General features: G+C 50.7%; 1 protein-coding gene and 1 pseudogene across 1 annotated transcript in view; one reads left to right on the top strand and one right to left on the bottom strand.

The window, feature by feature from the left end:
* The window catches only part of LOC115638305 (ribonuclease-like), a 59,924-nt gene that overhangs the window by 5,115 nt on the left and 29,890 nt on the right, over positions 1-24,919 (bottom strand). The gene's annotated exons all lie outside the window — the stretch shown is intronic.
* LOC115638065 lies at positions 20,390-24,162 on the top strand (annotated as a pseudogene).

Raw genomic sequence — 24,919 nt, 5'->3', positions numbered from 1 at the left:
GAGTGGGGGAGTTCTTAAATCCTTGTGCCAGCACCATCCAACACAGTTGCCTTTTATTCCTGTTTGCGTCTTCCCATTCAAAGGAGAAAATTTCCTGGGACCCTGTGTCCACCAGAATTGTGAAAAAGGCATCCTTTAAATCAAGAACTGAGAAACATGAATACTGTCCCCCCACAGAGGCTAGCAGCGTATATGGGTTGGGCACGAGGGAGTATAGAGTCTTAACCCTCTCGTTGACTGCTCTTAAGTCCTGCACCAATCGATAACTGCCGTCCGGTTTCTGGACTGGTGAGATAGGGGTATTCCAAGCTGAGTGACACTCCTGTAATACCCCACACGGCAGGAATTTATCTATAATTTTCTGTAATTCCTCCCTGGCCTCCTTCTAAGTATCAAGACTTTGCTCATATCTTCATTCTGCTTCTGCCCATGCCTTAGCTGAAACCTGGTTTCGCTCCACTTCAGAGAGGAGTGTTCACAGAAGTACCTGGCAGTTATCCCAGTCAGGTTTATGACTAACCAGACAGCCTTCAAAAACTGAAATAAATCGGGAGGGGTTGGTAGAAAATTCCCCTGCCTGCGCTTTGAAAGCCGCTAGATCCACAGAATTAAAAGGAACATGAGAGTACACCTGCATAGTGGTTAACTCCTGAGTAGCCGTAGCATTGTGAGCGATTCGGGTTTCAGTAATTAAAGGGTACAAACCTGTGGCGGGCTCAATTGGCGGGGCTGAGGGGACTTTGTCACCATACAATGGGGGTGCTGTGGCCGAATGTGACCCCGCTCCTGCTATTACAGTAAATAATGAGTTTTAAACATTTTCACAACTCTTCCCTAAAAGCCTGTTGGAATCAAATTACACTGCTTCAAAATATCTGTTCTGTTTCATAATGACATAAATATCTGACCATACATACGCTCATTCCATTTACCAGTTCGTTGACAAAATAAAAGAAGTTGGAGGATCGTATTATAATTAATTGAACCCTCCGGTGGCCACCGTTCCTGGTCCTCTAGCTGATATTGAGGCCAGTCTATTGTACAATACCTTTTTAGTTTACCCTTAGTTAGTGGATCCATTCCAAAGATTTTCCAATTACCGAGAATGCAACCAGAATGCATTCTAAAGACGTGCACGCTACCTTATCCTGTGACTGTCCCTGTCCCATTCCTTACCGGGAGACCCTGGGCGTCCCCAGGTCTTAGCAGGTGACAGATTAAACCCTTTTAACTTTTATCCTACCTTATCCCCGAGACCGGTTCCTCACCGTCGCTCAGGACCAAAGCTTCTCCACCTTCTGGGGCGTTGCACCGTTGTGCCTCCCGGGGTCGACCGCACCAGACTTCGCTGAGGCCCCCGGTGAAAGCACCGGTGCGCGCTGGGCATCAGTGACTGTCTCAGTCAGTCGGCCACCGGAGAGGGTCCGGGCAAGGCTAATTTTTAGCCTTGACCTCCTGGCTGGCTCGCCAAAGCTGTTGCAGGGGGTGCAACAGTTGGGGGTTCGTTTGCCCGGTGTGCGTATTCCCAATGACCACACCGGAGTGGAGAAGCAAATATCTTTATTTGAGTCAAATAAGGTGCAAGGAGATATAGAATCTCAGATCATGCACACATCACTATTCATTGCCATGTCAAGCTTAGTCTGCTCTAACCACTAGCTCACACTGCCTTCCAGAAACAAATCCTGCAGTTACAGCCCCATGTGGCACTGTTCTCTCCTCTCTCCTGGCTGCTAGAATCTCCTGCAACTTACCCAAGTCCTTGTTCCTTTGCTGTCGTCAGAGCGATGGATCCCAGCTTCTGCTGAGCTGAACCTCACCCTGATCCCCCTGCCCGTCTTGGTGAAGTTTATATAGAGCCTAGCCAGAAAGGGAGGTGGAGGAGTAGGAGGGATAAATCCAGGATGCAATTGGGTCAGCAGGGCTTCCTGATATCTGGCAATTAGAAGCAGCGTCCCAGCAGGCCCCCAGGCATGGGTGGGGAACAGACAGCACAGCTCTGTGCTCACGGAAATATCTCAGGGTGTGTCTACCCAGCAAGTGGAGGTGGGATTGTAGTGCAGGTGGGCAGAGCCGTGCCCGTTTTAGCCTAGTTAGTGTGGGTGAAAACAGCAGGCAGCAAAGAATTCACTATGGGCTAACTGCCCCAGTACCAGCCCACTAGGGACCTGGGTACCACTCCGGTTAGCTGTCTGTGCTGCAGTCCAGGCTACCATGTCTCCACTGCTCTTTTTACCTGTGCTAGCTAGATTAACGCCAGCATAGGATCCCCCATCCATGCTGCCATCACACCTTCATTTGCTGTGTAGATGCACCCTAAGTCCTGACCTACTGGCACCTTCCTAATGCAGTCCTAGCCTAGAAACTCACAGCACTACCAGTGCCCCTCACTCCTGATCCACAGCCCCCTCCTAGCCCAGCCCTGGGCCCTCTCCACCTACCCACCCAGAGCTCCGCTAATGCCCCTCGATCTCATCCTGCAGCCCCCTACTCTCTCTCTGCCCTTGGCTCTCCTTGGACAGATTTGTGCTAATGCCTTTCAATCCTGACCAGCAGCCCCACCACTCACCCTTCCACAGTCAGCTCTGGACCTTAATGAGGAACTATAAAAATGGCTTCTTCTCATCTGATTAGCAGGCCACCAGGTTTCTGAAAGCATAACCCACACACCTCCAAGGTGAGCTGTTCTGTCCCAGCTAGTGGCATCGAGACCACTTAGAGAGAGATTAAAGAGTGGGCTCTACAACCTTAGCTAACAGCCACATGCCTTTTTACCTCATGCAGTAGAGGCTCAGGCATTTAGCTCCAGAAGTCCCAGGTTCAATCCTGCTTGCCGAGGACCAGGGTCTGTCAGTGTTACAAAAGCAAAGCAGAAAGAGAGTGGAAGGCAGAGCTCTGCATCCAAACGCACTGAGGGCTGAGATTTTCTCAGGCACCTAAGGAATGTGGAGGCCATGAAAATTAGTCAGTATCTAAACCCCTTTGGTGATTTGAAGGTGGCTGTCACTGCACACGTATCTCTTGGGCTACTATGCTGTCATCACAGGAAGAGAGGAGATTAGCTGGCTCCTAGTAGATCAAACTCCCCCAGAGCGCATTCAAAAACAGCCCCAGCCAGACTTGAACTCATAGCACCAGCATCACAAGAGCAGTCTACTGAGCAATAGAGTCACATGCTGGTGCACTACCAGGAGAAACAATGAAAAGGGCTGAGTATGATAACATACCTTGCATATCCACGCACGGTGACCACTCATGCATTCCCAGGGTTGGAGTTTTGGGTTGCTCGCCCATAGGCTCTGGGCCAGTGAAGGAAGGTGGTGTGTGGAAAGAGAGACTTGGAGGAATGCATGCAGATAGACACACAGGACACAAACACTCACAGGGCATAACACTGGAGACAGACAAGGCTCTGACTGACCCAAGCCAGGTGTACTTGCCTCACACTGGACAGGGAAGGATTAACCCTGCGCTGTGGGCCAAGGAAGCCACACACCCTTTGCCCCTGCTGGGCTTGCTCCAACTGGAGCACCAGTATAAAAGGGAGCAGCTCAGCTCAGTCAGGGCTGACTGCTGAGGAGGGAGGATGCGTGTTGCCAGGTACAGCCCAGGAGCCGCTGAAGTCCCAGATTACCCTCAAGCCAATGGGGAAATCAAACAGTTTCACAGAAGTTTGAAAGAGAGTTTGCAAATGGCTAAACTGGAAGGGCGATTGTGGATCCCCTTCGCTACTGATTTCTTGCAAGCATACCGGGCTGCACAACATGCCACAATGCAAAGATCACCCGCAGAGTTACTGCATGGGAAACAGATGAATACTAAACTGAATATTGCTGGATTGTTAAAGGCACGACCTGATGCCCCAAACGAGAATGAGGTGAGAAAAACAGTTGAACAGAACCAAGCAAAGTCTAAGGCTTTCACAGACAAGGGATGGGGTGCTAAGGAACCAAAGTTTGAGTGTGGTTCCTTTGTTAGAATACAAAAACCTGGAATCTTATGCAATGGGGGCCATCAATTCACAGCTTCTCTTAAAATCATAGAGAAGAAGGGACCTTACACCTATCTACTTTCTGATGGGCGGGTATGGAATGCTTCTTATCTTGCACCTGCCTGTGCACCAAGAAGAGATTATGCCAACACCCAGCCTGCATTGGATGACTTCACCGTAGAACCAACACAACAAGACATTGCACTGGAACCGGGGCTTGAGAGACGGCCTGTCAGATCCAGACGACCACCTGCCTGGACTAGAGGCTGTGTTGTGTAGTATCTACAGTGTTTTCAGTGTAATATTTCTGCCACCAGTATAGTGTCTTGTTTCCTATTTGTTCCTGTGGTTAAAATAACAATGTTTATTTGAAATGGGAAAGTGTCTTAAGAGAAGAGGGAATGTGGTGTTTAGATGTTGCTTGTGATTATTAGAACTGGGAGCACTGGCTGTTGGGAGTCTGAAAGGACAGGAAACAGGAAGGAGGGGGGAGGAGTTGAGGAGGCTGAGGCCTTGGCTATGCGGGCGCTTTACAGCGCTGCAACTTTCTCACCCGGGGTGTGAAAAAACACCCCCCTGAGCGCTGCAAGTTACAGCGCTGCAAAGCGCCAGTGTAAACAGTGCCCCAGCGCTGGGAATGCGGCTCCCTGCACTGCAAGCTAATCCCCACGGGGAGGTGGAGTATGTACAGCGCTGGGAGAGCTCTCTCCCAGTGCTGGTGCTGCGACCACACTCGCACTTCAAAGCGCTCCTGCGGGAGCGCTCCTGCAGCAGCGCTTTGGAGTTTCGAGTGTAGCCAAGCCCTGAGTGAGAATTACAGAGGGTGCAGCAGCAGCTTGGTAAAGAGGTTTCCCCTGTAAAAAGTCCTGCTGAAGTTTGTTAGTACCTTGCCTGGTTACTACAATACTAGGCCAGGCTTTCCTGAGGTTAAGGGAGGGCAAGAGGACTTAGCCACAGGGCTGTAACACTCTTCCCTCCTCAAAGGGGGATGGGGTGTACTCACCCCATGACATCCCAACAAAAGATACAAACATGCACACTAGTTGGCAGAGAAGCCATGCAAGATGCATTCAAGCAAGAGGCACACATGCACAAAACACCAACATACACAGACAAAACGGTGAAAGTAGAATGAATTATACTGTAAAAATAAGAATGGATTAAAGAAAAGCTGTGTGTACCTTTGAGCAAAAGAGCTGAATTGCTGCAATCCAGGTGTCAGGAATACAGACATTAAGGTAAAACAATTGCTCCACTTAAGGGCGATTGGTGAAGTATTAGCCTTAGATCGATAAGAGTTAGTAAGGAAGTAGGAGATGCATGCTGTGCCCCGGGTGAATTTTACAGTTTTGCTCTCTTTGTCCCTTTGTTAAGTTCTCGCCCTTTTATCTGTATAAATACGATAGTTTGTGTCTTGCATGGTGCTCACATTATCTGGGTGTTATTAGCAGAGCGCTGTGCTAATAAAACAGAGTGATCTGACAAACTATGAGTCCTGAGTCTAACTTTGACAAAACCTAACATGAGACACACAGCGCTCACACAAGCCAGGGTTTCAAACACACAGAACACAAAAACACACCAGACAAAAAATGAAACGCACAAGACTGACCCACACAAACACACACACAAGCCCAAACATGACACATGGACAGATGTGATTCTCAAAAGCAAGTATTTTGGATTTTCCTTTTGGGGCAGTGAATACCAGTGGAAAGATCCTTGTACTGACAGAGCTGATTGGTGTCAATAGCAGACCACTCGCCTAGTCACCCCCTGCCTACCCACTGCTCGCCTCTTCACCCCGCCCCACTCACCTACTCACCCCTCCTGCTGCAGGTCCCTCTGGCTCCTAGGATCAGGGCAGCCAAAGGGTCTCCATGTGCTGCGCCCCCCACAAGCGCGAGCTCTGTGGTTCCCATTGACCGGGAAAAGCACCAATGGGAGCTGCCAGACCTGTGGAGCAGGGCTTGCAGGCATAGGTGCTGACTTTTGGTTTTGACGGTGGGTGACCCACCTGGCCCTGACCCTTCCCTGAGGACTCTCCCCCACTCTGCCTCTCTCTACTCCCCTCCTGGTGGGTTGGTCTAGCACCTGACTCCACTCAAAGTGACATAGGAGGTTCCCCTCCTCAGGGTAGGAAAGGTTGCCTACTGGTCAAAGCACAGGCCTTGGGCTCAGGTGTTCTGAGTTTGATTCTCTGCTCTGCCACAGACTCCCTGCTTACTCTCAGGAAAGTCACTTCATCTCTCAGTGCCCTAGATCCCCCCTTCTAAATGGGGCTAATGCTTCCCTGCCTCCTAGGCTAAATCCATTCGTGCCTGTGTGATGCAATGGGGGACGATAGCTCAGTGGTTTGAGCATTGGCCTGCTAAACCCAGGGCTGTGAATTCAAACCTTGAATCAGCAGGACCTCCCCCTTTCACTCCCCATCTGCAAGTGTCTTGGGGGGCAGGTGCAGATAAAGGTGTTGGGGTATTCACAAGTGGGCCAGGCCAGCCCTGGCACCTCAATAGAGCTGCTGGTCTTCAGGAAGTCAACATGTTGGGTTGTGAACTGCCAGTAGCTGGCACTCTCCCTGAGCTGGGCCAGGCAGGAGGCCAGCAGTATGGGGAAGTGCAGGGGCATGGTCATCACAGAGCCACGACTGGGTCTGTCACTGGATCGATGTGCTGTGAAGAGAGCGGGGGAGGATGGATGGAGACCCTGCTCCCCTCACAGAGTTGGGAGACAACCCAAGAGTTGTGGCTCTCAGTCCTTCTGCTCTAGCTACTAGACTCCACTCCCCTCAGAGCTGGGGATAGAACCCAGGAATCCTGACTCCCAGGGCCCTCACTCTGGCCTCTTTTTGTTGCCCAGTTCATACTCCGACCATTACCACCAATAGAATTCCAAAGTGAACCCTCTGCACTGGCTGGGGTGATTCTGTCAGTGGCGCTGGGGGCAGGATCTGCCTCCTTGGGGGTTGGGCTCTCCTGTCTTAGTTTTGGAGATGCCCCATTCCACAGTCTGTCCCCAACTCCCCCATGGGCTGGGGCTGCAGCTCCCATCAGCCAGATGGACCCAGCACTTGCATAGCTGAGGGTCACCAAACCTCCGTCCCCTCCAGGGTCTGTTCTATAAACCTCGACCGGTGGAATGTGCAGCAGTTTGGGTGCAACTTTGGGTGTCTTCATGCCTGTGAACGTGTGCGCGCACATGTGTGTGTGTCCCTGCTGCCCCCTGTTGGAGGGAATGAGCCCTACTCCATGTGTGTGACAGAGGTTGTGATTGTGTGTCTCTGTGACTGCACATTTGTGTGTGGATATGGATGGGAACCTCTGTTTGTGCGCACAGAGGTACCGGTGTGTGCCATGTTTCCCTGTATTTGTACCTCTGTCTTTTTTAGTGGGAATGTTTAGGGGGGTTGTCCCCCATGTTTTTGACCAGAGTGCTTAGCCAGCTTTCAGGGGCCTGCAGCTTGTTCCTGCTGGGAGGAGAAATGGGGTGATGGAGTCAGGTATATTTGGGCACATCTGCACAGGGCTGGAGGTGTAATTCCCAGCACGGGTAGACAGGCAGGTGCTAGCTCTACTGGAACGAGCACTCTGCAGTGTGACCAAGGCAGCACAGACTTGCTGCTCGAGAACACACCTACCTGACACCTGGGTACATATGCACGTGTCTAGCCCAAGATGCTGCCTGTGCCATTTAAGAATCAAACAAGATGAAATATTTTGTTTGCTCACCGTTCCAATTCTCCCTCCTGCCAGCACTCTGCCCAAAAGCTCTCCCTAGGCACTTTCTCAGGCCGTGTGCATGGTGCCCCTGCTTTCTGTCTTCCATCCTTGGCTTTCTGCTCTTTCTGGGTTCTGTTTCTCACTGCATCTACCACACGCACACAGGGACACTGCTGCAAACTAATCAACCCTGGATTCATTATCACAGAGGAGTGCACGCGCACACACACAAACACATGTCCTCCTGTTGAGGTGCATAGCTAACTCCGACACCCAGCCTGGCATGTGGCTTTGTTTGGGTGGAGGCTATCTAGTTCAGAAAGGAGCTTGATTGTTTTTTACATTTATCCTTAAAAAAAGGCAGCTGTTTTTTGCCTAGTCAAGGAGTTTGAATCTAACCCAGGGCCATCTGGAAGGCTGGGGTAGGGGGGAGGGTGGATGTGGCTGGATGAGTGTGTGGATGAGTGTGATTGTGTATGGAGGTGCACTTGTGCATGCACAGGTATGGATGGGTGTGAGTAGGCGGTGTGCCTAAACGCAGGCAGTTGTGTATGTCGGGGGGATGTATGTATGGCGGTATATATGAATGAGTGGATATAGAACAGGGGGTGGGAGTGGGATGAAAGGATGCATTTCTGTGTGTGTGCCTGGCTGGGCTGAGCCAGGACTGCTGGGCTTCATTGCGGTTAGTGTGAATTGGGCCCACATCAGACTTTGCCCCCTCCTCCCCCCTCATTCCTGTTACTGAACCCCAAGCTCTGCCCCTACACTGGAGTCACTCCAGATTGACACCCTGGCAGTGGCAACATGTCCAGCCTAGCCAGTCCGCTCCCTAGAGCAAGCCACACAGGTTCTGATTCTCATAGAAACCCAGGCCCAGATTAGGCCCGAATGGGGCTGTCCATCATCCCAGCAGCCTGGACCAGCCCCAGCCCCCATCCTAGGGCCCACGCTGCCCAGCCCCTCTGGCTCACCGGGGGTCGGTTGGTGCTTGGGACATTGCTGGATCCCTCCGTGTGGCCTGGGGCAGGCTGCTTTCCCCAGTTTGGTGGGGGGAGGGGGAAAAGTTTTCACAGCCCAGGCTGGGGCAATGCGCTAACAGCTGGTGACTCCGTTGGGTGATGGGATGTGCCAATGGCTACTTGTTCTCTGCTGTCAACCTGGGATCACACCCACCTCTGAGGCTCCACATGCCGCACCCTGTGGAGAGCGAGGGAGCTATGTGCAGTATTTTTTATTCTACCTGGGTTACTCATTTGCTACAAACCTACCAGACAGCCAGGAGTTAAATCAAAGGGAGGAAAGGAAATCGTGGGAGGAAACAATGGCTGAGTCTAGGATCAGAGGGCTGCCCTCCCCGAAACAATGCTGGCTCAGGCACGAGGAGTGGGTGGCCAGCAGATGGAAGCTGGGTCCATGGCGTTAACACAGTTGAGACCCTGGGGGGCTGCAGGGTGGGTGGATTCACCCAAAGGGAGGTGCAGAAGGCAAGGCCAGGCACCAGCAGGGGGCATTTGAGAGGGGGGTAATTGGCAGTTTACCCTGTATAATTAAATCCAATCCCACACACTTGACAGCAACCAACCCCCTGGGTGCTCCTAAACTCAGCCATCCAAAGAGCATGAGCCAGGCCTCTCAAAAATCCTGAAATCACCTTACAAATCATGAGGTTTTTGCAATAATTCCTGCGGGGTCATTTTCTTTGCCTCCTGAATTTAGAGCCATCACGGCATCAATAAAAGCAGCAAAGAATCCTATGGCACCTTATAGACTAACAGACATTTTGGAGCATGTACTTTCGTGGGTGAATACCCACTTCCTCAGATGCATGTAGTGGAAATTTCCAGGGGCAGGTATATATATGCTAGCAAGCAAGCTAGAGATAACGAGGTCAGTTCAATCAGGGAGGATGAGGCCCTGTTCTAGCAGTTGAGGTGTGAAAACCAAGAGAGGAGAAACTGGTTCTGTAGTTGGCAAGCCATTCACAGTCTTTGCTCAATCCTGAGCTGATGGCGTCAAATTTGCAGATGAACTGAAGCTCAGCAGTTTCTCTTTGAAGTCTGGTCCTGAAGTTTTTTTGCTGCAGGATGGCCACCTTAAGGTCTGCTATAGTGTGGCCAGGGAGGTTGAAGTGCTCTCCTACAGGTTTTTGTATATTGCCATTCCTAATGTCTGATTTGTGTCCATTTATCCTTTTCTGTAGAGACTGTCCAGTTTGTCCGATGTACATAGCAGAGTTGGCATCGAGGTTTGTTGCATGGATTGGTTCCTGAGCTAGAGTTATTTTGGTGCAGTGTGCAGTTACCAGAAGCCTCCTACTGCAAGACAAACCCAAGAAAGAAACCAACAGGACTCCACTGGCCATCACATACAGCCCCCAGCTAAAACCCCTCCAATGCATCATCAAAGTTCTACAACCCATCCTGGACAATGATCCCACACTTTCACAGGCCTTGGGTGGCAGGCCAGTCCTTGCCCACAGACAACCTGCCAACCTGAAACATATTCTCACCAGTAACTGCACACCGCACCATAATAACTCTAGCTCAGGAACCAATCCATGCAACAAACCTCGATGCCAACTCTGCCCACATATCTACACCAGCGACACCATCACAGGACCTAACCAGATCAGCCACACCATCACCGGTTCATTCACCTGCACATCCACCAATGTAATATACGCCATCATATGCCAGCAATGCCCCCTGCTATGTACATTGGCCAAACTGGACAGTCTCTACGGAAAAGGATAAATGGACACAAATCAGACATTAGGAATGGCAATATACAAAAACCTGTAGGAGAGCACTTCAACCTCCGTGGCCACACTATAGCAGACCTTAAGGTGGCCATCCTGCAGCAAAAAAACTTCAGGACCAGACTTCAAAGAGAAACTGCTGAACTTCAGTTCATCTGCAAATTTGACGCCATCAGCTCAGGATTGAACAAAGACTGTGAATGGCTTGCCAATTACAGAACCAGTTTCTCCTCTCTTGGTTTTCACACCTCAACTGCTAGAACAGGGCCTCATCCTCCCTGATTGAACTGACCTCATTATCTCTAGTTTGCTTGCTAGCATATATATACCTGCCCCTGGAAATTTCCACTACATGCATCTGAGGAAGAGGGTATTCACCCACGAAAGCTCATGCTCCAAAATGTCTGTTAGTCTATAAGGTGCCACAGGATTCTTTGCTGCTTTTACAGATCCAGACTAACATGGCTACCCCTCTGATACTTCTCGGCATCAATGTGTTCTCCACCACCTCAAACCAGTGCTGGGGAACTGGAGGGGAGAAAAAGTGACTGTCTGTGGAAAAAATGATTCCCCTGCCCCAGCTTTTCAGCAACTGGAAATGGGGAAGAGTTTGTCCAAAAGGCTAAAGTTTGGGGGGTTCTGATGAAAAATTATCGCTATGCGTGGAAGGCCCATTTTCCTGTCAAAAAAAAATATTCCACCTACAGCCACACCCTGCAGCCTGGAATAGCACAAAGCAGCGCTGGGCCTCAGCGCAGGCAGCTTATTACCAGTGCTGTGTGGTTGTAGTTAAGAGTTAGCATCTACGTAGGTATCCTGCAGAGATTAGCTGTGTGGCTAAAAGTGTGGTCTGGGCTATGGGGCAGCCAGGTTCAGTCCCCAGAATTGACTCCTTAAGCACATTGCTTGAGCTGGGATGTTCCTTTTGACAGTACAGATACAAGAGGCTATTCAATAATCCACTTTGACTTCCTATACAGCAAAAGCCAGAGAATTTCATCCAGTTACTTTTCTGTTGAGCAATAATTGTGGTTAGCGAAAGCATTTTCCACAAAGGCCTCCAATCTTGATAAGAGATTGCAAATCTACCATTATTAACTTCTCCGTGAAAAACGCATGTCTCATTTCTAACTTGAATGTGTCTAGCTCTAATGTCCAAACACTGCTTCTTGTTGTGGCTTTCTCTGTTACATTAAAGTGCCCTTTACTACCTGGTGTTTTTCCCCCCGTGAAGGTACTAACAAGGATTGGGTTAAACCCCACTGAAAGTGGTGGGTGAAACAGCCATCCTTCATTATTAATAAATGTAACAATTAAGCTCATTTATAGAACCAGATAGCTAGCAGCCTCCACCCAAAACACAGGTATATATAAGACACATGTGGGTAGAGGGGTTTCCCGGAAGGTTGTCCGATGGAGAGGTGTGTGTGTGTCTCAGAGAGATACACATGAGAAACAGCAATGAAGCTGAGCGAGAAGCCACAGAAAGCCAAGAATGCAGCTGAAACGAATACTGGGAATGTGGCCCTAACAAAAGCCTAGAGAGAGAGAGCTTTGGGGCAGAGTGCTGGCTAGAAAGGGGCATGGAACTATGAGCAAAGAAACTGCCTCCTGCTGTTTGATTCCTCCTGTGTTCAGGGGAACAAGCCCTTATACATAAACAGGATTGCATGAGAGAAACACCAGAATCCAACATCAGTTTCTCTTCCTGATGGAAACACCCTGCTAGACCCTGAATTTTGGCTAACCACTTGGGTCAAAAGGGGGTAAACACTGCTGTCAGGAGTGGGATCCAGTGCCCAAGGAGAGAGACTGTGAGCTGCTACTCCTACTGAAGCCAGATGGAACCAGTAATGGAGGTGCTCGCAGATGGCCAAAAGGCAGTAAAACAAGCTCTTAAAACAAGATCTAGAGGCTCCTGAATGGGAATTAAAACAGCAACTGGAGCTTTTGCAGAAAGGGCTGAAGTTTAACATCATGGCCCAAATGAATGGCTCGGAAGAGGGACAGAAAAAGGGGGCTTTCATATCAGTCAATGTAAGTGGCCCAGCTCTGGCAGTTGGGCTGAACTTACCCAGAGAAAAGAGACTGACTTTATCTACATCTGGCAGAAACTCTTGATATGTGGTTTGGAGCCAGCCATCAATCTGAGCTGGCCAATACAGAACGAAGAGCTAGAAGGAGACCGGAGGACGTGATTTCACTGAAATGGGCAAAGGAGGACTTCCAGGAGAAACCAGCAATGGGGCAGTTTGCAGACATTTGGCTGGACTTGCAGAGGAGTGAAAGTCAGCCCAGGACACCCAGAGAGGCTGTACGACTTGCCACAGAATTTGAATCTTGCCTTTTAGCCGTGAATGAGAAGAGGAAGTATCTGCTGGCGAGCAAGATGGAGGCTGATCACAATGAGGCCTGCAAGTGTGGATCTGTGTCTACAGCATATGATGGAGAAGGGGATTCTAGTCAGGTTCATGGCATTTGTGCACTATTAGGAAAAAGGATACATTTGGTTTGTTAAAAAAAGGGGAAATTGGCAATAATGCAAGAATTAAGGGAAGTGGTTCTGTTAAATGCTGGCACTGTGACAAAACTGGCCACAAAAAAAACTGTTGGCATCAAAAATGTCTCGTGAAATCCCCCAAAATAGGGGGCACACCAAGCTGAAGGGGCACAACTTGGGGGGACAAGGATCAGCTCCACGGCTAGACGTGAGGTGTTACACAGCAATGATGGAGGTTTTGGCTACTGAACGTGTAATAGGATCTGCGTGTAACAGAACACCGGCTCAAACGTTAACAGGTTTTAGACCAGACTAAAGCGCTAACAAGGGGAGGGACTCGGGGATCCAAACCTGGCCCACCTTACTGGGGAATGTGCCCCCATCCAAACACTGGGACAGCTGGATTTAAGAACTGGCTGAATCTGAGCAAGACTGGGTAGCCAAGAAGATGAGCTAGTAACTGGATGTCTCATAACTGTGCAATAAATCATTAAATCGTAGAATCGCGTGCCAGGGAAGGTGTCCTACACATTCATCTGGTGGAAATTCCCTTACAAGCTGCAACTCGGGTGAAGCAAAGAGTTTGGGGTGAACAAAGTGTCCTAAACCAGAATATCAGCTACATGGGATGGTGGCTTGCTAGCAAAGTAAAAATGGGGGAGTGGTTGTTTTGAGACCCAAGTTCTCAGGGGAATCTTAGCTCCAGCGCAGAGCTGTGCAGTTAAATAGGGAACAGCAGAACAGTCTGACAGAATTGCTGATTAGAATCAGGAGCTGGTCTCCCAGTCCAAGGAGGACAGAGGTTGCAGTGCACTGGTCCAGGCCCTGATACTGGGAGAAACTGGCCCATTGAACAGCCCTTCAATGGTCACCAGTAGCTAATAGGAACGAGGCATTACAGGCCCTCGAGGGAATATATCAGGAAGGTATAAGTGAACCTGACATGCTTCTCTAAGTCGGTCTGTTATACCTAGATATCTTGGTGCATGTTAAGATCATAAGAACAGCCATACTGGGTCAGACCAAAGGTCAATCTAGCCCAGTATCCTGTCTGCCGACACTGGCCAGTGGCAGGTGCCCCAGAGGGAATGAACAGAACAGGTAATCATCAAGTGATCCATCTCCTGTCGCCCATCCCCAACTTCCGGCAAACAGAGGCTAGGGACACCATCCCTGCTCATCCTGGCTAATATCCTCCATCAATTTATCTAGTTCTTTTTTGAGCCCTGTTATAGGCTTGACCTTCACAACATCACCCTGAATTCCCTCAGTGTGGAGGGAATTTCCACTGATGAAAACAAAAACTGAGGCTGGGCAGATCTGGCCAACTGGCTGCTATGCTGAACTCTGCAGAGCTCTGCTCTGACTGCAGAAGGTTCATTTGTGGGGCAGCCAACATTGCAAACTGCTGCATCTGCTGGGAGAGAAAAGGGAACCAAGTGGTCAGCAGAGCATGAGGTAGCATTTGCAGAGCTGAACAGAGCCGTTGGGAGTTGTTCTCTTTGGGTATCCATGTTTCAAAATCCCTTTTGCATTGCACACAGAGGCTGGCACCTACAGTTTGAGGGCAGAAATGACACAACGGCACAAAGGACTAGAGAGGATGGTGGCTTATTACAGCCCAAGCCTGAGTTCTTCTGAGAGAAATTATTGCGTCACCTGAAAGGAGCTAGCAGCAACGGTTACGTTTTCATCATGATTTACATGGGAGGAAGTTGGCAGCCAGGACAGACCATGATTCTCTGCAATGGCTCTTTCCAGTTCCAGACATCTGAGAGGCAGCTTGCCAGGTGGGAAGAGGAACGGCAGTGATACAAATTCATAATCCCACCCAGGCCTGGGAATGTCAACACCTTGTCCAGATGCCCTTGTTCATAGATAGGGCCCTACCAAATTCACAGCCATGAAAAATGCGTCACGGACCATGAAATCTGGTCTCCTCCCATGAAATTTGGTCTTCTGTGTGCTTTTACTCTACATTATACAGATTTCATGGGAGACAACAGCTTTTTTCAAATTGGTGGTCCTGACTCAAAAGGGAGTTGCAGGGGGTTGCAAGGTTATTTTAGGGGGGTCACTGTATTGTCACCTTGATTTCTGCACTGCCTTCAGAACTGGGTGGCTGGAGAGCGATGGCTGTTGGCCAGGCACCCAGCTCTGAAGGGGATGCCCTGCCAGCAGCAGCGCAGAAGTCAGGGTGGCAATACCATACCAGGCCATCCTTACTTCTGTGCTGCTGCCTTCAAAGCTGGGCAGCCCAAGAGCACTGGCTGCTGACTGAGGGCCCAGCTCTGTAGGAGGATCACAGAAGTAAGGGTGGCAATACCATACCAGGCCATCCTTATTTCTACACAGCTGCTGCTGGTGGTGACAGCTCTGCCTTCAGAGCTGGGCTCCCAGACAGCAGCTATTGCTCTCCAGTTATCCAGCTCTGAAGGCAATGCTGCCACAAGCAGCAGCTCAAAAGTAAGAGTAAAGGTACCACAACCCCCCGCTACAATAACGTTGCGACCTCACACACACACACATAGCCCCTTTTTGGGTCAGTGCCCTTACAATTGCAGCTGCATGCAATCTCAGATTTAAATAGCTGAAATCATGAAATACACAATTTTAAAAATTCTATGACCGTGAAATTGACCACAACGCACCATGAATTTGGTAGGGCCCTATTCATAGATTCCAAGGCCAGAAGGCACCACTGTGATCATCTGCTCTGACCTCTTGTATAGCACAGGCCAGAGTCCTGCCCCAAAATTATTCCTACAGCTGATTTTTTAGAAAAATACCCACTCCTGATTTAATTGATCATGGAGACTCCACCATGGCAAATTGTTCCAATGGTTCGTTACTCTCGCAGTTAACAAATGTTCACATTATTTCCAGTCTGAATTTGTTCATCAGCTTCCAGCCGTTGGATCGTGTTAGACCTTTCTCTGTTGGATTGAAGAGCCCATTATTAAATATTTGTTCCCCATTGAGATACTTACAACCTGTGATTCAGTCACCCCTTCACCTTCTCTTTGTTTGTTCTATTAGATTGGTCTCATTGAGTCTATCTCGATAAGGCAGGTTTTCTAATCCTTTATTCATTTTCGTGGCTCTTCTCTGAACCCTCTGCAACATATCAACATCCTTCTTCAATTGTGGGCACCAGAAGTGGACACAGTATTTTAGCAGCAGTCACACCAAGGCCAAATACAGAGGTTAAATAATTTCTCTTCTCCTACTTAAGATTCCCCTGTTTATGCATCCCAGGACGGCAGTAGCTCTTTTGGCCACAGAGTCACATTGGGAGCTGATGTTCAGCTGATTATCCCTCATGACCCCAAATCTTTTTCAGAGTCATGGCTTCCCAGGATAGAGTCCCCCATCCCATAAGTGCTCCCGACATTCTGTGATCCTAGATGTATCTAGTTACATTTCGCTGTATTAAAAAACACTGTTGCAGGGGCAGCTAATTGTAAACACGCTCTAGGCAAGAGAGCAAGGTGTTGGCTTCTCCAAGGGATGGGGTTACTGAGGTAGTAAAGGCTGGCTCCTCTCGTCCCATAATCTGCACAAGTGCGAATGTCACTGTTCATCCACTGGAACGCTGGACGTGAGTTTGCAGGAATTGTCACTGGGTAATTAAAAGCTTCCACAGGGTAGATTTGGATACAGCACAGTGCATGACTGCAAAATCATTTGGCAAACGCCATCACTGGGGAAGCTGGTATCCCCTAAGAATCCCGTGGTCAAAGCTTTCCGGGGAAATGCAGAGTTAGAAAATGGCCTATTGTCTAGGAGATGGGAGAAACCAGCAGGTGATGATTACAGGGACCAGCTGGTTGCACCAGATATATTGAAAAAGGAAGTTCTGAGGCTATGTTGTGATCTTAAAACTGCTGGACATTTGGGGATTGCAAAAACCTTACCCAAGCTGAGAGAGAATTTGTAGTGGGTGAAATGCAGGCAGGATGTGGAAGGGTGGTATAAAAATGGGATGCATGAATTGCAAAGATGGTTCCCCCTGAAACTGGGAGAACTGCTTTGCAGCACTGTCTCGTGGGGGCACCAATGGAGAGCACTGGCTTTGATGTTCTCAGGCCCTTGTCTAAGACAGATGCCAGCTGTCAATATCTGCTGGGAGCTATGGACTGCTTTGCAGACTGACCTGAGGTTTACACTATCAGAAATCAAAGGGCTGAGACAGGAGCCGCGATCCTAATGAATGAATTCTTCACCAGCTTCGGGGTCCTTTTCGAATTACATACAGATCAAGTGAGAAACTTGGAATCCCAAGGATCACAGCTGGGGAAATGGAGGCTGGAAACATTGTGACAGAGATGAGTTTTCCCTTAGACCCCCAATAGGTGGGATCTCCCTCAGCCAGCAGATTTCACAGAAACAGTAGACATTTGTTCCTCAGGGACTTGCAGAAAGAAGCCCCTGCAAGATGGACGAGAAGCTGGATATGAGACAACAGAGTGCCCTTGTTGCCAAGAAAGGCTGATGGCATTTTGGGCTGTATAAATAGGGGCATTGCCAGCAGATCGAGGGACGTGATCATTCCCCTGTATTTGACATTGGTGAGGCGTCAACTGGAATACTGTGTCCAGTTTTGGGCTCCACACTACAAGAAGGATGTGGAAAAATTGGAAAGAGTCCAGCGGAGGGCAACAAAAATGATTAGGAGGCTGGAGCACATGACTTATGAGGAGAGGCTGAGGGAATTGGGATTGTCTAGGCTGCAGAAGAGAAGAATGAGGGGGGATTTGATACTACCTGCAAGGGGGTTCCAATGAGAATGGATCTAGACTATTCTCAGTGGTAGCAGATGACAGAACAAGGATCAATGGTCTCAAGTTGCAGTAGGAGAGGTTTGGTTGGATATTAGGAAAAAAAATTTCACTAGGAGGATGGTGAAGCACTGGAATGGGTTCCCTAGGGAGGTGGTGGACTCTCCTTCCTTAGAGGTTTTTAAGGTCAGGCTTGACAAAGCCCTGGCTGGGATGATTTAGTTGGGGACTGGTCCTACTTTGAGCAGGGGGTGGGACCAGATGACCTCCTGAGGTCCCTTCCAACCCTGATATTCTATGATTCTATGGATAAAAGGAAATCAGGCAGTAATTTTTTTTTTTTTTTTGCTGGGGTAGGGGGTGAAAATATCTTGACAGAAGGATACTAGGGGGCAGGTTTTTAAAGGTATTTAGTGGCCTAGTAGGATTTTCAAAACCCTTAGGCATCTGAGTGCCTAAATACCTTTAAAAGTCTGGCCACATGTAACTATGCAAATAGTGAAGTTTGTAATTTGTTACATTATGTCTCTTCTGTCTCTGTCTGGGGTGGGTTGTTTAGGAGGTCCTCATTTTAGGCTCCACTGAGACGATGGGCAAAGCTAAGATGGGGCCGAGGGGCATTGTTGTGGATTAGGTTAAATCTTGGAAGTGATCAGTGTATCAGACGTGCTTCATCATTGATTAAATGTAAGAAATAGCTACGCTCTTGTATTGAAGCAGCTAGCTGAAACAATAGCAGCCTCCGCCCAAAACGTAAGCACATGTGAGATATATGTGGGAGCAGTGGTTTTGCTGGGGATTGTTTGGTGGAGGGGAAGTACATCTGTAAAAGAAGTAGAAGAAACAGCAGAGAAGCTGACAGAGAAGCAGCAGAAAGCCAAAGAACAGCTAGAATAAGCTCTGGGAACATCGCCCAGAGAAAAACCTAGAGAGAGAGAGATTTTGAGCAGAGTGTTGTCTGGAAAGAGGCCTGGAACTGTGCACAAAGAAACTGTCTTCTGTTCTTTGCTTCCTCCTGTGTGCAGGGAAATAGGACTTTGTACAGCATTTCTAAATAAACAGGACTGAAATAAAGAAATGCATAACTCCATCCAATTCCTCCTTCCAGCAGAAACAACCCGCTAGACCCCAAATTTAGACTAACCGTTGTTGTGATAACTAGAGCTACACATGAAACCTAATTGTGACCTCAACAGTGCAAAGTGAATGAAAAATTCATAAAGTAACACAATAAAAGGAAATGCTGTTGGGAAAGGACACAAAAGGAAGACAGAGAGTGAATTAGTTTAAACAAAAGGGTCTCCCCGTATAACTCGAGGCCTGTGTTAAGATCCTGCCTGGTACACAGGAGAAGTGTGGGACTGGGAATCGGTGAATTGATATTTGTGTGTTGGAAATTAGGCCTAACTAGTGAATTAAATAAGGAGGGGATGGGCTGTGCCATGCATCACTCACTTTGGGGTCCTCACAAAGAGACCCTGGCTAGCACAACACTGACTGACTGAAAGAAGGGGATGCAACAAGCTCCACCATCCTGTCTGCCACCCCGAACATCTCCTGATCATCTTCACCCTCATCCTAGGAGATGTTCTGACCAAACCAGACCTGCCCGTGTGAGTCAACATCAGAGACAGAAGCTGCATTTCTCCCTTTGCTGTTCTTCTCTCTCCCCTTTTGTGCATGTTTCTCTTGTTTTGTCTTAAAGGAAGTTGGATAGGACTTTAACAATAGCAGCCGCGACAGCTCCAACCAATCTCAGTTAATGGCTCTTCTCTCCAAAGAAGACACCGATTATCATCTTTAATGCCATCTCAAAGCCTGCCACATGGAGACCAGGGGTTCCTTATAAAACCTCTCTGCAGCTACAGAGAAGGGGAATAAAGGATTATCACGGAGTGTGAGGGAGTCAGGGCCCTGCATCCCGCACTTCCTGCGATTCACCGTGACTCTCAGCCAGCCAGTAAAACAGAAGGTTTATTAGATAACAGGAACACAGTCCCAAGCAGGGCTTGTAGGTACAACCAGGACCCCTCACCCAGATCCCTCTGGGGGCAAGGATGTTAGACTCCAGATTTGGGGTTCCCTGCCTCTTCCCAGTCAGCCCAAAACTGAAACCAAAGCCCCTCCAGCAGGCTCTTTCCCCCTCCCTCCCTCCCTCCCCCTCTCCCTTTGCCCAGTTTCCCGGGGAAAGGTGTCAACTCGTCCCATCCCCCTTCCTGGCTCAGGTTACAGGCTCAGGTACCATCCCTCACCTAAAGTCATCCCCTGCTCTTCCATCCCCCATGCAAATAGTCCCAGTAAAACTAAAGGACATTCCCAGGTCAATCCACCCCACTCACTACCGTGTCACAAAGATGGTGCTTGAAATGAATGCCAGGCTTGATACTTTACATGTCACATGCTTCAACTGTTTGTCCTCCTTTTCCTGAGCCTGAACAGAAGGTTTACAAATATCCATAGCGGTGTGTTTGCAATGGGACGGAGCAGGCCAAGAGCTCTGGGTCCCCAAACCTTCATTACAAATGTTGAACTGTTTCAGGGTCATGCTTTGGCTACTTGGGTCCATGCATTGCAGCGCTACATCCCTGTTTATCCCCTGAAGGATTGAATTCCACCTTCTAGCCACAGCAATCTGCGATGGCAGAGGTGTGACCTCACATCTGGTTGCACTGAAACACAAGCTGTTTGATGGAGTAGAGCTCACTGAACAATCCACATGGCTTTGTCTGGCAGTAATGTGGCCTCAATTGGGGCATTTTTCCTTCTGATCCACCATCTCTTCAGGGCCTTCAATGGAAACTTTTTTCCTCCTAAAGTGACACACCCCTCAACCCCGTCCATTTGCTGATTTCCCCAGCCTCAGCCCATTGCCCCAGAGTTGGGAAACTTCCCCTGTGTTTGGAGGATCTTCCCAACCATCGTGGTGACAGCAGCCTGCCACAGACCACAAGGGCCAGAGGGGATCATATCTGACACCTGCAACATCCCAACCACCAACTGACATCCCTGGAGCCAGCGGGCTGGGCAGCACGGGACAGGCCCTGGGCCTTGTTCACTGCCTGGGATGGGCTGTGGTTGGTCCAAGTTGAGGGGGTCATGGGCAGCCCCATTAGGACCAGATCTGGGCCTGCCCTGGGACTGTGGGGGTGTCAAAGCCCCACACCCATGAGCACCGGAGAACACTACAGGGTGAAGGGGACAGAACCAGCGCAGAGGAGCCTGGCAGGGCCCCCATGGCTTGTACCAGTGGAAAGGGATGGCTGGGAACCAGTCTTGGAGACAGTCAGCCCAGCCCATCAGGATTCCCCTGGGCCCAGCCCAGTCTGCCCCAGAACTCCCTGGTCCAGACAGCCCAACCTGCCCTGGATCCCCCTTGGGACCAGACAGCCCAACCTGCCCTGGATCCCCCTTGGGACCAGACAGCCCAGCTACCCTGGAACCCCCTGGGCACAGCCACCCCGGCCTGTCCCAGATCCCCCTGGGCCCAGCCATCCCGGCCTGCCCTGGATCCCCCTGGCCCAGTCAGTCCAGCCTGCCCCGGATCCCCCTGGGACCAGCCAGCCTGTCTTCCCCTGGATCCCACTGGCCCAGCCAGCCCAGCCTGTCCTGGATCCCTCTAGCCCACCCAGCCCAGCCTGTCCTGGATCCCCCTGGGCCCAGCCATCCCAGTGTGCCCCAGATCCCCCTGGCCCAGGTTAAGCCTGGCCTCCCCCGGATCCCCCTTGGAACCAGCCAGCCTGGCCTCCCCGGATCCCCCTGGCCCAGCCAGCCCAGCCTCTCCTACTTCAACAGGATATATCAGAGGATCAGATAGCGACAAAGTCAGCTGGTGAGAAAGTCTCAGATCAGCCAGACACAGGGACAAATGCGACCTGGGCCCAGAGTGACACAAACACACTGACAACACAACCACACACATACACACTTTGAACACACACACAGTATATTTCAGTTCAATGACCCTGCACAGACCTGGCAGGTTGGGCAGAGGATACCCCGGCCTGGAGGAGAACCAGTCCCGAGTGGGGTGTTAGTGGCAGCCAGTGGCCATCCAGGACAGGGCTATACACTGTGCTAGGGCGTTGTGTGTGTTCAGCTGTGTAACACTTCCCTGGCACCACAAACTCTCCAGGGCGTGTGTTACACATCCAGAGACACACACACATACTGCACAGACACAAACGCTCAGATAAACATGCACACCCGTATTCACTTCTCACACACGTACACACTCACACCCCCATTCATAGCCGTTGGTTAGACACCACCCTCATACACTCATAGACACACACTCCTGCACACTGCTCACATGCACACTCACCTGCGCTGTTCAGATACACACAGACCCACTCGCGCAGGGCTCAGACACAAACACTCTTGGACGCTGCTCTCTCTCTCACACACACACACACTGCAGGGGGAAGGGGGCAGCCCCAGGAAAGATGACACCAAGCCCCAGCCAGTCCCTCCCCCCTCATGTCCCACCCAGCCCTCACCCTTCCCCCTGGCCCTGAGGCTCAGGTGCAACCGGGAGGAGGGGCAGGACTGTGATCCAAGAATCTGTTGGGCACAGGCCAGGCCTGCCCCTCCCCTGGATGGGTCACTGCTCCTCTTGATGCTCAGGGATCTGTTCAGGGACTAGTTTGGGGTTGCTGTTATGGGGTATCCAGGGCACCCAGGTTAAATCTGTAATGGGGTGACTTCACTGGGGCAACTGGGTTTGAACTCCTGGATTTGAACCTGGCTCTGGGAGGTGAGTGGGATCTCGTGGATTAGAGCTCAGGGAGGCTGAAAGTCAGGACTCCTGGATTCCATTTTCATTCTTGGGGAAACACTGGGTTGAGGATCACAGAGGCAGGTGCACCAAACACTGGGGCTGTGAGGTTCACATTGTCTCAGGACCCTGCCCTGTGCCTGCTTCCCCCCCCAAAATCACTGTCTCATTCTGCATCTCTGGTCTCCGCAGTAGGAGGGGCTGCTGCACCCCAACTGCCTGAACGGGCTGCATATAATGACACCCAAAGGGGAAGGAGACAGAGATACTCAGCTCTGCTGGCAGCTGGATCCATCTCTGACGGGAGCCCCAGGACTCTGGGAAGCTGAGAACAGACCCAGCCGGAGGGAAACGCAGAGGGTGGGGCACTGCAGATTGACTCTGGGGGACTGGGAGCAGAATCCGGCCCTGACCACATTGCACTTAGGCAGTGACTCCGCAGTAGCCCTGGGGAATGAGATCAGAAATTTGGCAAAAGAGTGAGATGAACACGGGGGGACATGTGGAGTCAGGACTCCTGGTTCCCACCCCAGCTCTGCAAGGGGAGTGGGGTCTAGTGGTCACACGAAAGGTGGCTGGGACTGGGAGTCAGGACACTGGACACATTGTAGACAAAGCAGTAATGAGGACAGTTCACTTCCTGGCCAGCTGTTCTGCTCGTCCTGTGTCTCCACTGGGTCTAGGAGCCTGGGGTTCATTCCCTGTTTCTTAGGATGTGGATTTCTAAGGCCCCCCAGAGTCTCCAGGCCAAACCCTGGGGTGTGTCCATGGGACTTGGGCTCCCCAGAGGGAGCAGAAGACCCGAACTGGAACATCTCCCTGCTCAGTTTCCCACCTGTAACAGGGGGGAGAAAAGCCTTTTCCTTCCCTGCTCCCTGCGCAGCGTGAGCTCTGCCTGCATTTCACTCTGTATCTGGGACTCTCTGAGCAGAAAGGGGCCCTGATCTTTGTCAGGGTCTGTCCAGCACCCGGCACAACGGGGCCCTGATATTGGCTGAGGTCTGTGCAGCGCTCAGCGCAAATAAGTCCTCATCTCGATCGGGTTATTCAGGCTTTAGAAAGAGAATCTGTTGGCAGGGGAGGGTTTGGGGTTCCATGGAGAAGGCAAATCCCCACTCCACGCTGTCTCCATCTATTTCCCGCCCCACACCCCACCTCAGGTTGATCTAGTGACAGACACAGCCATGGCCCCAAGGGGATCCTGCCCCTTGCTCTTCCTGACCCTCGTCCTGCTGGCCATCTGTCTAGCCCAGAACATTGTACTACCCAACAGCTACGAGCGGTTTGTGAGCGAACACGTTGATTTCCCCAAGACCAGACCCACCAAGGGCAGAGTTACTGCAACGTCATGATGCGTTGCCTCTGCCTGACCCACCCTGGCTGCAGACCCAGCAACACCTTCATCCATGCCCCCACCAGACAGGTCAGAGCCATTTGCAGTCGCTCACGGATATGCGTCTACCCCAGCCTCAACCAGTGCGACAGCCTCACAGCCTTCTGCCTCACCACGTGCCAGCTGGTGTTCAACCCCCGCCGCCCACCACGCTATATCTACAGGGAAATACCCCAGACCCGCAGGATCCGCGTGACCTGTAACCAGCAGCAGCGGCCCGTGCACTTCCTCAGAATCCTGTAGATCTCAGACGCCAGCAATGGGCTGGGAGCAGGGGGTTCCCTACTTCCTCTTTCACTTCTGGGTAGCCCCATCACTGGGGGCTGTCCTGTCCCATCCCTGCCCCTGCTGCACAACACCCGCCATAAGTCTCCACAGAGACATTCAGTGTCTCCCCCTTATCCTGCAGGCTGGCAGCTTTGGGACTGTGGGAGGATTTAACACACTGGGCATTCGGTTCCCATCCGCACGAGTGAAAATCTGGGTACCCAGCCCAGCACCCTCGCCCTCCAGCTGGCACTGAGACCCTCAGCCTGAGCCCAGCACCCTCTTTGCTGAGTGGCCACCATTCACTACAGCCAGACCCCCTTCCCCCATTGGATATCAGGGGCAGGTTGTGGGGAGAAGATTGTCCCAGGCCGGACCCTGGAATCTGTCACTGAGTTTTCTTTCCTTGCTGCTTCTTGCAATAAAACGCTTTCCTGTCAGGGCAGAACCAGTCGGTGTGTTTGGCGGGATGGGGGCATTTTAGGGCTCTCATTGGGGCCTGTTTGCCCTGCTGAGTCTGACGCTGAGCTGTGAGGTGTGAAGTGAAGGAAAAGCTCCAGGAAGAAACGAAACCTGCAGGGGGAGGAGTGTCCTGTTCTGGGTATGGACAAAGAGGCCAGGGGGTGACACAGAGGGACTGAGACGCACCCTGATCCTTCCCCGAGGAGACTCATAGTCTCACAGACTCATAGACATTAAGGTCAGAAGCTCAGCTTGGTCTGCCTCCGGAAGG

The sequence above is a fragment of the Gopherus evgoodei genome, chromosome 21 (genome assembly GCF_007399415.2).
Source record: "Gopherus evgoodei ecotype Sinaloan lineage chromosome 21, rGopEvg1_v1.p, whole genome shotgun sequence".
NCBI lineage: Eukaryota > Metazoa > Chordata > Testudines > Testudinidae > Gopherus > Gopherus evgoodei.
This window is presented reverse-complemented; position numbering and strand designations above follow the sequence as displayed.